This window comes from Rhinolophus hipposideros (genome assembly GCF_964194185.1).
Source record: "Rhinolophus hipposideros genome assembly, chromosome: 19".
Classification (NCBI taxonomy): domain Eukaryota; kingdom Metazoa; phylum Chordata; class Mammalia; order Chiroptera; family Rhinolophidae; genus Rhinolophus; species Rhinolophus hipposideros.
In genome coordinates, this window is record NC_138065.1 from 17,520,460 (window position 1) to 17,532,818 (window position 12,359).

General features: G+C 38.4%; 1 long non-coding RNA gene across 1 annotated transcript in view; it reads right to left on the reverse strand.

The window, feature by feature from the left end:
• Window positions 1-1,897: 1,897 nt before the first annotated feature.
• The window catches only part of LOC308487283, an 80,670-nt gene continuing 70,208 nt past the window's right edge, over window positions 1,898-12,359 (reverse strand). The window contains exon 3 of the long non-coding RNA XR_013991683.1: window positions 1,898-1,991. This is a non-coding gene — a long non-coding RNA (uncharacterized lncRNA). The remainder of the gene's footprint in view (window positions 1,992-12,359) is intronic.

The following is a 12,359-nucleotide window of genomic DNA, read 5'->3' on the forward strand; positions in this document are numbered from 1 at the left end:
CAAAAAGTATTGATTAAAGATCTTCCAAGAAATTAACATGTAAATGGTGACCCCTGTATTTAAGGAATATAAGGATACCACAGAGTATACACATTAAAAAATATTCAAAACTCAAGTACTAAAGAAAATAATTGTTTTCTCCTGATGAATAAAAATTCATAGGAAGATCTCAGCAGGAGTAGAACAAAGCCAAGAGGTTTTTAGAATTGTGGGGCTTTTATGGGTTGTTAATTTCTCCGGCTATGTTTCTCATACTGAGAGTAAAGAGGTGGAACCAAATGATCTTTAAAAAGTATCCCACACCTAACAATTTACTAGTATCAACTTTACCTGCTTAAAAAAAATGCAAAACCCATAATTTTGCTTTTAGTACTTTCTCCAGTAGCTGACATTTTATATTTTTATAGTTAAATACTCATCATAAATGCTTTCCATCTATTACTGTAAGAGTTTTATTTGCTGATGAGTAGACATTGTTCTAAATGCTACCTTCTCAGCACAACAATATGAAAACCACAAATCCCTTAATTGCATTAAAATATCTTTACCATTCTTGACAAGATCATGGAAATTTATTGGCAACATTTTAGTTTTATAATCCCCAATCCAATTATGACATTACCAAGAAGAGACAGTGAGACATGGAGCAGCGGAGAATATAATATTCCACTGGGACAAATAAGGTATAGTTGTTCTGAAGGAAGAGAGAAGACGTTAAAGAAATGTTCAAATATTAAACAAAGTAGCCACTAAAACATATTAAATAGTAATTTATTTGTTTCAATGAGTAAACTAGAGAAAGCATATATCAATAAGATTTAAAAGTGAGAGTTTGAGTAACAGTCTTAAGAAAAAAAAAGTCACTTGGAAAACCTAGAAGAGTAACAGGAATTACCACAGAAAAACTATTTAAAATAAAAACATGTAGTTTTCCTACCTCAGATTTACTTTATCCTTCAATTAATGGCATGCTCTTCAAAATATTAAAATAATGATCTCAGAGTGCACAAATAATTGAGTGCTCTTGAATTATGTGGAATAAGATTACATTCTTTGTTCTTTTACCCTCTTTTGAAATTGGTGTAATGCTTGTGGAAAGATATTCACTTGACAGCTTTAAACATGTAAGCCCTCCATTAACCCAGAAAGCAAGTATGGAATGCAAAGGAGATGACAGCATCCTCCCACAGGCTATGCACATGCAAAACACTGCCCCATGGGACCACTTGTAAAGGGAGAGTCTCATACAGTTCACAGACCTTTCAGCTCTTTCTCCAGTGTCGATCTATTCAGAGATGAAACTAATTAACCACAGATTTGTAAAATTATTTCAGCTCAGAGAGAATCTCCAGAGATATATTCCTTGATATAGTGGTGAATTTGCTTCAAGTGGGATGCTGGCTAAAGAAAATTAACTCACTTCACCCAAGTTAATAAAATAAATGGACTGTTCATCAATCCAATATTCTCATTTTATTTTGAATGACATATCTCTATTTCCATGATCTATGACTTCATTATTTCTATAGTCGGTGCATGACCTAAGTATATGGTGTGGGAAGAAGAGGCATTCTAACCTGAAAGCTGCTGTTCAAGTAACTGGCATTTTTTAAAAAAAATAGATTTTTAGAGGCTTTGCACTGAAGATCCATTAGCTACCACTGAGACTAGCAAATTGCAAGAAATGTTTAACAATTATATCTTTATAAATCTCACTTCAAAAACAATAGTTAATGTGAAAAAATAACACAGTTTTAAAAAGCTAACCACGAAATCCATTAAGCATTAGTATTTCCCAGGCATAAACAATGTTCCCAGATACTAATATATGTCCTTGAGATATAGTCCACACTGCTGCTAATAAGGCATAGACGTCGGGGAATTTCATAAAACTTGGGGATGGAGCTCCACAGATAAGAAAAAGTCTTTATGGTCAGCCTCCATTTGTCATTTAATCCATGCTAGTCTTCCAAACTTTATGACAGAGAGTACTGAAAATCATGAAGAAAATTTCCGTCAATGTATAATATACAGTAGCATTAAGAAAATTTATACAAAATTTGAAAATCAAAAGAGAATACAGCATACACTTTCAATATCATACTCTGGTATAATTTAATTATTCAAGAAAATTTACTTGTGTCTGACTTTTTTTTAACTCCTTAGTTAACATGTAACTAAACATGCAGAAGCTATATGTTAAGTTATTTGTGGACTTACGAGTATGTCTAATTGAAAAAAATTATCCCAAAGATTATGTTTTTATTGCCATATAGAAAATAAACTATTTAACCTTTCAATCTTATTTTAACATTATTTGTCTTCAAAATGTCTATAGGTTGACATCTTCTCAACATTATTTTGTCCTACCTTTTGACCTTGTTACCTCATGAATTAATGAATTTAATAAGACCATTGACATGTGTTTATTTTCTTTTAAGAACCATATTTTTAACTACTTAAAAAATATATTCTGACAATAAAATAAAACTTTCAGGATAAAGAAATCTGTATCCTTTCCAAGTTACCTAATTTCTGAGTCTCACTTTCCTCATTATCAAAACTCAACTAACCATACACTTAAAAAGTTAGATTTTATTATAAATTATCTCAATGAAGCTGACTTAAAAAAAGTGAAACAAGCTTTCAGACTTTTTCTACAAACCACAAAGTCTTATTTGAATAAAAACTGTCATAGGAAACTCAAAATTGCCTAAAGTCTGGAAAAATTTAGAAAGCTGTGAGAGTTAAACAATTTCAAAGTAGAAAATAGAAATTGTTTTCTCTCCATACAAAACTACATACTAAGAAACAGCAAGTTGAAGAAAACACTTTTTAAAAATAATGGGAGAAATTGGAGAATCCAATCTAGGCAAATAAAATATAGCTTTAATTTGAATCAAATATCAGAATGTCCTGGAACTTTTCCTTCTTACTGAACACACACGTTTTGTGAAACGTGATGGCAAAAAATTGTCAAAAGGCATCTACGAGAGTGACAATGATAATGCTTTAACCTCTGCAATGGCACTGAGATTTTAATCTGAAACTACAGTTTTCACATATAAATCTGAATTTTGCAGCAGGATGAATTAAATAATTTAGTAAATGGAATGCTTTTTCAATCAGCATGTCCCGAAAGCAGCACCCATGGCTTTGTTAGGAGGCATCATCAAATGGTAAAAATGTCATGCTTTTTTCATGAGTGCATCTTTTCTCAACCCAGTAGGTATTCATAGCACAGATTTTTTTCTTTTTTTTGAGATACTTTATTGTTTTTCTACTTTTCATTAAGGTTGGGTTGCCATGGCAATAAAGTAAGCTATCTTGCTGGATTTCACCTTTGCTGCCTTGCTTCATATGGTCTCTCTCCTTAGTGCAAACATGGTGGATGCTGCACACATATAGATGTCGGATTTCACATTTCCTTCTTAAGTGTGCTTGGCAGCTACTCTCCTGAGACAACTGAAGCAGCACTTCACAAACTGGCATTCATCCTTCTCTCTAATGGCCACAATCATATGTCTCACTTCTTTTGTGATCTCTCTTTTAACAAAGACACAGCTCCTCTTGAAAGATTTCTTTTTCCCATTGAAAACAAAGGACTTTTAACATTTCAATTAACTTAGTTGTCAGATTAACTCTAAATACATCCTCTGTCTAAAGGTAACTATCATTAAGGTATAAAAGAAAAAAAAAAGAAAAAGAGCATATAGACTTATCACAAATGTAGGTAAACTGATTTGCTTAGTGCGTAAACACTTTAACTTTCAGTCTCTTCTTATTTATATGTGGCAATTGATAATTTTCCAACTGTCTAAATATGAAATGTGATTCCTGCCAAATGATGCATTCGTTTTTGAACTGGACTTTTCTCCCTGCCAAAAACAAATATTTTTTCTTACCATATATTCTATTTCTGATTTCCCAAGTTTAATTCTACCATGTTTATTTGTATCTGATAGCCAGTGGTGTCCAATAGTGTTTGTCCTTCAGGTTATTTTGGTTTGGAATTTTATTTAAAGAAAATTTATTAGTCCTTTTACTTATAGTTCCAAATATGAGTTTTATATTATACATTATTTATAATAGAGATTTATATGCATTTAATCAAAATTTGCAAGGCAAAAACTTGGCATTTTTTTTAAGATCTCATAATACTATTTTCTGATTATATTTAATTGTGTGACTATAGTCAGCATTGTCTAGATAACAATTTCCACCACATCATTATTATAAATCTCACACTTTAAATGCTTTTCTGTCTTCCAAATCGATGGCTTATTTCATTTAAGAAGCCATTTTTTCCCCATTCAGGTGGAAATTGTTCTTTCTATATTTTTAGATAATCAGTATTGTGCATTGTGAGGCTAGAGGGTTTTTCCTGCCTATCATGATTTGTCTAATATCTTTGAAGAATCCCTCTTTTCCAGTTTCTGAAGCATCTTTCCATTATGATATCCATTCCAACTTCAGGAAGAATCCTATGACTCAGGTTGGCCAAATATACCATCCCTCTGGTCCCAATGATTGCTTAAGGGATGAGTATATTACCCCCTCAAAGCTAGGAAGTTCTTCGAGGAGATATCTCTTTCTGCATAGAGAATGTACATATAAAGTAGCTGGCAGCCATCTTGCTCACAACAGGAAGTGCTTCTCTATAGAATAATGCCAAATAAAAATGTGCTGAGCCAAAAAAGAAAGACATGAACATAGCCTTATACATATCTGAAACCAACTTCATACATAAATATTTCAGCTATATGTCCTAATAAGCCATTCTTTTTCTTAAGTTCAGCTCAAACATCCATTCTGCAGAAAGGTCTTACCTGCCTTATCTGTTAATTAAAGTAACATCTTCTTTAAGAACTCATTAGTTACTCTTTCACTACACACTTTCATAATAAGCATAACAATCTGAACTTTCTCATTTATTTATTTCATTGTTTCCTCTTTCCCCCAAAAGAACATAAGCTCCACTATGGCAGAATTTTTATTTGTATGGTTCATTATAATAGCCCCAGAACCTAACACCATGCCTCGCTTTCAATAAATGTTTGTTGAATGCATGAATAAATAAATGAGTAGATGAATGAAGCTAGTTTGAGGATAGTTTTTGTCACTAGAAACTGAATGAACCTGACTAATGTATACTTTATTTTTCTAGGTTAGGAATGTAAATAACATGAAAATCCAGATCTTGATGATTCTATACTCTTAACTATTTTTGTAACTATTTTTTTTCTTCCCATTAATATGACTTCTGTCTTATTTTAGGCTCTCCAGTGATTTTTTTTTTTTTAAATAGTCTAGTAACAGGATTTCTTGCTCCTTAGCTTAAGATTTTGTTTCAGTCTTCACACTGTCACCAGACTGATATTTAGGAGAAAAAGTTTAGACAAGTGCATACTCTGAGTGTAAATAAAGATCCCCCCAGGGTGGAGGTGCTTCAGACAAAACCACCTTTCCTGCATATCCATGGGCAGGGATTAAGAGGTGTCCAAGAGCTCCCCGTACTCTAAATAAAACTTTTCCTCCTGCAAATTCATCATGACCATTGCCAAGAATGAACAAGAGACCACAGAATTCTGTGATCTTTGCAAGACACAACCCTTCCCATCCAATACTCACATCCTCACCTCCATCTTATTTGAGACCAGCATTTATGATTTTTTTTTGTAATTAATCCATTTCAAGTCAGGCATCACAAGACATCCAGAACTCTTAGTTCATCTTTCATTTTCTGTATTCTAAACAACATGATGTATATAGGAAGAGGGGCATCTCTCCCATCTGACATCCACCTGCAACACTCTTTGAATCAATTTCCTGTTTTGTTTTTCTTCTTGGCACCAATGCATAACATATATTCTCTTTCCCTATGAGAATCAATATGAAGTTCTCTTTTATCTCTTCTCAATTTCTGTAATCCTGTCACAACCTCCTTCTATAGCAAGTATAGACAATAGTATGAGACTTGGCCAAACATGGTACCCCACCCTACCCTGCTTACCATAAAAGATGGCCATGTGTGGTAACCAGTATAATGGCCTCCCCCAAAATGCCCATTTCTTAATATCTGGAACCTGTGAAAAGGTTGTTATGCAGCAAAGGGGAATTAAGGTAGCAAATGGAATTAAGGTTGCTAATACACCTACCTAAAGATAGAGGCATTACTCTGGATTATCCAGGTGAGCCCAGTGTAATCCCCAGGACTTTAAACATGGGGGAAGGAGATGGAAGAGTCAGACTGATGTAATATAAGAAAAACTGGCTGACTATTGCTGGCTTTGAAGATGAATGAAGGGGCCATGAACAAAGGAATGCAGGCAGCCTCTGGAAACTGAAAAAGTCAAGGGAACAAATTGTCCCCAGAGCTTCCAGAAAAGACTGCAGTCCTGCTGATATTTAACTCTAGGCCAAGGAGAGACATTTTGAATTTTTGACCTACAAAATTGTAGGTAATACATTTGTGTTGTTGTAAATCACTATTTTGGAGTTAATTTATTAAAGCAGCAACAGGAAACTAATACACCACAGTTCCTTTAAAATATTTATGTTGATAACAGAAAAAATACTCAGAAAGACCCCAAGATGGAAGAACCTCATAAGCCTGGAGCCATCAGGAGCCTTCTTTCTACCACATGAAGAAAATTAAGGTAGAAGATGAATTAAGAATTCTTAAAATCCTATCAACACAATAAAGGAACACCTAAGAGTACAAACTCTGATGACATTATTTGTATCCTGGACTTTTCAGTTATGTGAGTCAGTGCATCCTCTTCTATTTTAAGCTTGTTTAAGTTAGATTTTTGTCACCTTTAGCAGAAAGAACACAATGAATACCATCTCACAGTTCCTTGATTATACCTTTACCTCCTGAAAAATACCTATACACACTTAAAGATTTAGCTGGACTCCCCTCCTTTTTTAAGCTTTCTCTGACTCTCACAAGTAGAATTTTTGCCACTATGTACCTACTATAAAGCTACATTATGAAATTTAATATATCTTACACTTGTTTGAGTGACAAGGTGAGCTAAGATTTGTGTGAAACAATGATGAAATCTCAGAACACCAAATATGATTGTCTGAATTGTGTTCCCACCAAAAAATAAATATATCTTGAGGGGCAGTCAGTTAGCTCAGTTGGTTAAAGTGTGGTGTTCTTCCAAAGGTTGCCGGTTCAATCTCCACATAGGTCACTGTAAGCTGCGCCCTCCACAATTAGATTGAGAGAACTACTTGACTTGGAACTGATGGGTCCTGGAAAAACACACTTAAATAAATTAAAAAGTTTAAAAAATGAAAACATTGTATCTTGAGAGTTTACTCCCTGTTTCCTCAGTAGGTGATTGTATTTGGAGATAGGGCTTTTAAAGTGATCAAATCAAAATGAGGCTGTTAAGGTGGGCCCTAATCCAGTAGGACTAATGTTTTTGTATAAAGAGAAAGAGGTACCAGGAGTGTGTGCTCACAGAGAAAAGAACATGTGAAGACACATCAAGAAGACAAGGTGAGAGGCCTCAGAAGAAACTGAGCCTATCAAAACCTTGAGCTTCCAAAACTGTGAGGAAATAAATTTCTGTTGTTTAAGCCACTCAGTCTGTGGTCTTTTGTTTTGGCAGTCCTAACAAATAATCCACTAAAGATGAAAAAAATTATTTTAAAGGACCAGGTTAAGATGGTGCATTAGATAAACATTGTGCTTATCTTCTCTCATGACCACATCAAAATTACAACTAAACTTCAGAACAAACATCATTGAGAAGTGCCTGAACTCTTGCTGAACCTCAGCCCAACAACTAATGGCATACAGAAGAAACTACCTTGAGACACGTAGGAGGGTCAGAGACACAAGATGGGCTGGTCCAACACTTGCGTGTGACCATTAAAAATCAGGAGGGATATCTTGGCTGTGGAGGTTCCCTCCCCCAAAAGGAGAGAGGTGTTCCAGCCCCTCCCCAGCCCAGGCTTCCAGTTCCAGGGAGAGAGGTCTCCATAATTGCTGCCTGTGAAAACCAGCAGAGATTGTGACTGAGTGAGATGGAGGGCAGCTGAAGTCCCAGGCACTCCTCTTAAACGGACTGCACACAGACTTACCCACTGATGGAATCACTAGCTGTGAGCTCCAGTGCTGGGGCAGTAGTTGGAGACGCAACAGGGACATAGGTGGGGGAACTAAGTTGTCTGGCTTTAGGACAAGGGCTGGAGGGCAGCTTTATCCTGGACAGAGGAGCTGATGAAAGCTATTGTTTCTTTGTTGAGCCTTCCCTCTTCCCAGTATGCAGACACAGTAGGCCACTATATCTGAGTCTCCATCCAGCTGACTAATACTCTTCATTCACCACACCCTGGTGATTTGAGATGCCACCAAACTTTCGGGCACAATCAAGCCACTTCCAGAGGCTTTTTCTGCACAAACTGCCTATCTTGGCTCGTGCTATAGACTTTCCTAGGGTCTCTCAAAGGTTTGCAGAATGCAGACAAGCAGCATCTGGCTTGAGCATGTCCCGTACCACTGGCTGAGCAGCCATAAGCCCGGCACTAGTGTCAGCTGGCCTTGGCTCAGGCTTGGCCTCTTGAGGCACTCCCAAGCATAGCATGAGCATTTGTGATTGCTTTGTGGCTCCTGCTGGGTGGCCCTCAGTGGTACACAGGATGCAGCTGAACTAGACCTGCCGTGGGACCCCTCCCAGGTGACCCTGAAGCTGGTGCACCCAGTGGCCAGATTCAAAATGAGTTGGAGCATCATCGAGCTACCTCCAAGAATGACACACCCAAAGGGCAGATTTGGCAGGAACCAGAGTCCTGCTGAGGCAGATCCTGCTCTGTAGGGTCAGCCCTGCACTTTTCCACTGTAGTCAAACCCAGTTCCCACAATCAATGAGCAAGAGGATCAATCACTCTTATTGATGTGTAAATAGCAACCAAGCCTCAACTGCAAGAGGAGGGCACACACAACCCACACAAATGTCACATCTGGAGTACGTGGCTCAGGTGAGCAGGAAGACTATGCCACTGAGCCCCACAGCACATTTACTACATCAGGCCACTCGACTAAGACTGGGAGACATCGCAGCCTTACCTGATAAATAAAATCAAACCAGGGAGGCAGCCAAAATAGGGAGGCAAAGAAACATGTCCCAAATAAAAGAACAGAGCAAAGTTCTAGAAAAAATACTAAACAAAATAGAGACAAGTAATTTACCAGACACAGAATTATAAACACTGGTTATAAGAATGCTCAGTGATCTCAGGGAGAACTTCAACAAAGAGATAGGAAACATAAAAATGGAGATAGAAAACATAGAAAAGAACCAGTCAGAAATAAAGAATACAATAATGGAAATGAAGACTATATTAGAAGAAATCCACAGTAGATTGAATGAAGCATAGTATTGAATCAGCAATTTAGAAGATAAAGTAGCAGAAAACACCCAATCAGAACAACAAAAACAAAAAGAATCCAAAAAAACAAAAAAATGAGGAGAGTTTAAGGGACTTCTGGGGCAACATCAAACACAACAACATTTGCATCCTCAGGGTACCAAAAGGAGGAGAGACAGGAAGGAATTGCAAACCTATTGAAGAAATAATGACAGAAAACTTCCCCAACCTGATGAAGGAAACAGACATACAAGCCCAGGAAGCACAGAGAATCCCAAAAAGATGAAACCCAAGAGGCCCACACCAAGATACATCATAATTAAAATGCCAAAGGTTAAAGACAAAGAGTGAATCTTAAAAGCAGCAAGACAAAAGCAGTTAATTACCTACAAGGTTGCCCCCATAAGACTGTTAGTTGATCTGTCAACAGAAACTTTGCAGGCCAGAAAGGATTGGTTTGAAATATTCAAAATTTCAAAGAGGAAAAACAGGACGTATAACCAAGATTACTCTACCCAGCAAAGCTATCATTTAGAATTGACAGACAGCTGAAGATCTTTCCAGACAAGAAAAACCTGAAAGAGTTCATCACCACCAAACCAGTATTACAAGGAACCTTAGAGGGACTTCTTTAATACAAATAATAATAATAAAAGATATGAATAATAAATGGCAATAACTACACACCTATCAACAGTTACTTTCAATGTAAATGTATTAAATATTCCAATCAAAAGACAGTGGGCTGAAAACATAAGAAAACAAGACCCTTATACATGCTGCCTATAAGAGACTCATTTCAGATCGAAAGACACACACAGACTGAAAGGAAAGGAATGAAAAAAGATATTTCATGAAAACAGAAACAGACAGTCTATTTTGTCTGATGTAAGTATTGCTATCCCAATACTTATAGACTTTAAAACAAACACTGTAACAAATGAGTTGTTTGTAACAAAGAAGGTAACAAAGAAGGACCTAGTAAAGTGGGGACAGAGCCAGGAGTGCAGTTTCCAGGCTCTCAGCCAGACGTAGAAAGGTGCTGGCTCAGGTAGTAAATGGCCATCAACTGTGATTGGATGGCAATCAGCTGTGACTAGTTGGCCATCAGCTGTAACCAGTGAGCCATTGGCCACTAATATAGCTGCCATGGCTACGCCAGCAGAAAATGGGGGATAGCAAGAAGATGGTGGTTGAGCTAGCAAGCGCGGATTGTAGTTAGCATGGCGGGTTGCAGATCGTGTGGATCCTGCTTCCTGTGTCTCCGGCACAGCCACCAGCGAGAATATAGTAGTCTGACTCCCCTATCTATGGCTCGGTGGGTGTTTCTTTTTGGCCTCACATATTCTGCATTCTTATGCGGGGAGCGGGACCAGAGACCCCACATGCCACCCTGCATGACACATGGCACAGCGAGCAGGGCACAGTGAGCAGAGTACAGTGTTGGCCAGAATCCCCAAAAGGGTAATGGAGCAGTTTATATGAATGAAAGCTCAGTTTCTTGAGCAGGGTACAGTGTCGGCCCAAGCTCTCCGAAGGTGGGTGGAGCAGTTTGTGCGTATGAACACTCAGTCTCAGGAAGACCAGGAGGAGCAGCTGCTGGAGAGCTGGACCCCCATGGAGGGGTGGAAAGACGTGGACTGTTCTCTGACCAGCATAGGCTGAAGGTTATTGCAGCCCTGTGGGCTGGGAAGTTCTTGCTGAGGCAGCCCGGATGTAGGACTTGTAGTCCCATGAGGAAATGCTTGCTGAGTCCTCCCTGGTAGATGAGGGTGAGGTCAAGGTCGTCTCTCACCCCCAGGACATCCCTGGCGAATGACTATGGACTATGGGGAATTCCCTTCTATCACTAATTTAATGGACCACTGGACTGTTTGTTTGGGAATATACCACCATGTAGAGGAACTGGCGAACGTTTGCTTTTGTGTCCTGACCAGCCGCCATTGAGAATATGTAAGCACCCTGATTGTGAGTCGCCGTTGTTCTAGCACAGTACCCTGAGACAGGCCCAGAGAGAGAGGCAGTGCCCTGAGAGGCCCTGGCTGTGCCCAGGGAGACTGGTGGTACCCTAAGAAGCCTAGGAAGTCTGGCTGTGCCCAGAAGGACTGGTGGTGCCCTGAGAAACCGTAGCTGTGTCCAGAGAGCCTGGCTGTGTCCAGAATATTACATTCACCTCTAGGCTCCTCACACAGGGCCCCTTGCAGAAGATGCTTTTCACATAGATTGTGAAGCAAGACCTGTAGGAGTGGAGTGTGGGGACAGAGCCAGGAGTGCAGTTTCCAGGCTCTCGGCCTCACATAGAAAGGTGCTGGCTCAGGTAGTAAATGGCCATCAACTGTGATTGGATGGTCATCAGCTGTGGTTAGTTGGCTGTCAGCTGTAACCAGTGAGCCATTGGCCACTAATAAAACTGCTGTGGCTATGCTAACAGAAAATGGGGAATAGCAAAAAGATGGTGGCTGAGCTACTAAGCGGAGTGTGGCAGAGTGTGGATTGCGGATTCTGTGGCTCCTGCTTCCTGTGCTCACTTCTCCAACCCAGCCACCAGCAAGAATATAGTGGTATGACTCCTATACCTATTGCTCCATGGGTGTTCCTTTTTGGCCTCACCACGTTCTGTGTTCTTATGTGGGGAGCGGGATCAGAGATGACAAGTATTACTTGCATGACAAGTAATCCCACTTATGGATATTTATCTAAAGAAACCCAAAATGCTACTTTGAGGGGATATGCTCATCCATATGTTCATTACTGTATTACTTACAATAGCCAAGATATGAAGGCAACCTGGGTGTCCCTGACTAGATTTAAAAAAAAAAAAAAGTGTAACATATATACAATGGAATATTACTCAGCCGAAAAAAAAAAGAAAAAAGAAATCTTGCTATCTGGGACAACATGACAACATGAATGGACTTAGAGGGTATTATGCTGAATGTAGTAAGTCAAACAGCAATAGACAAATGCCA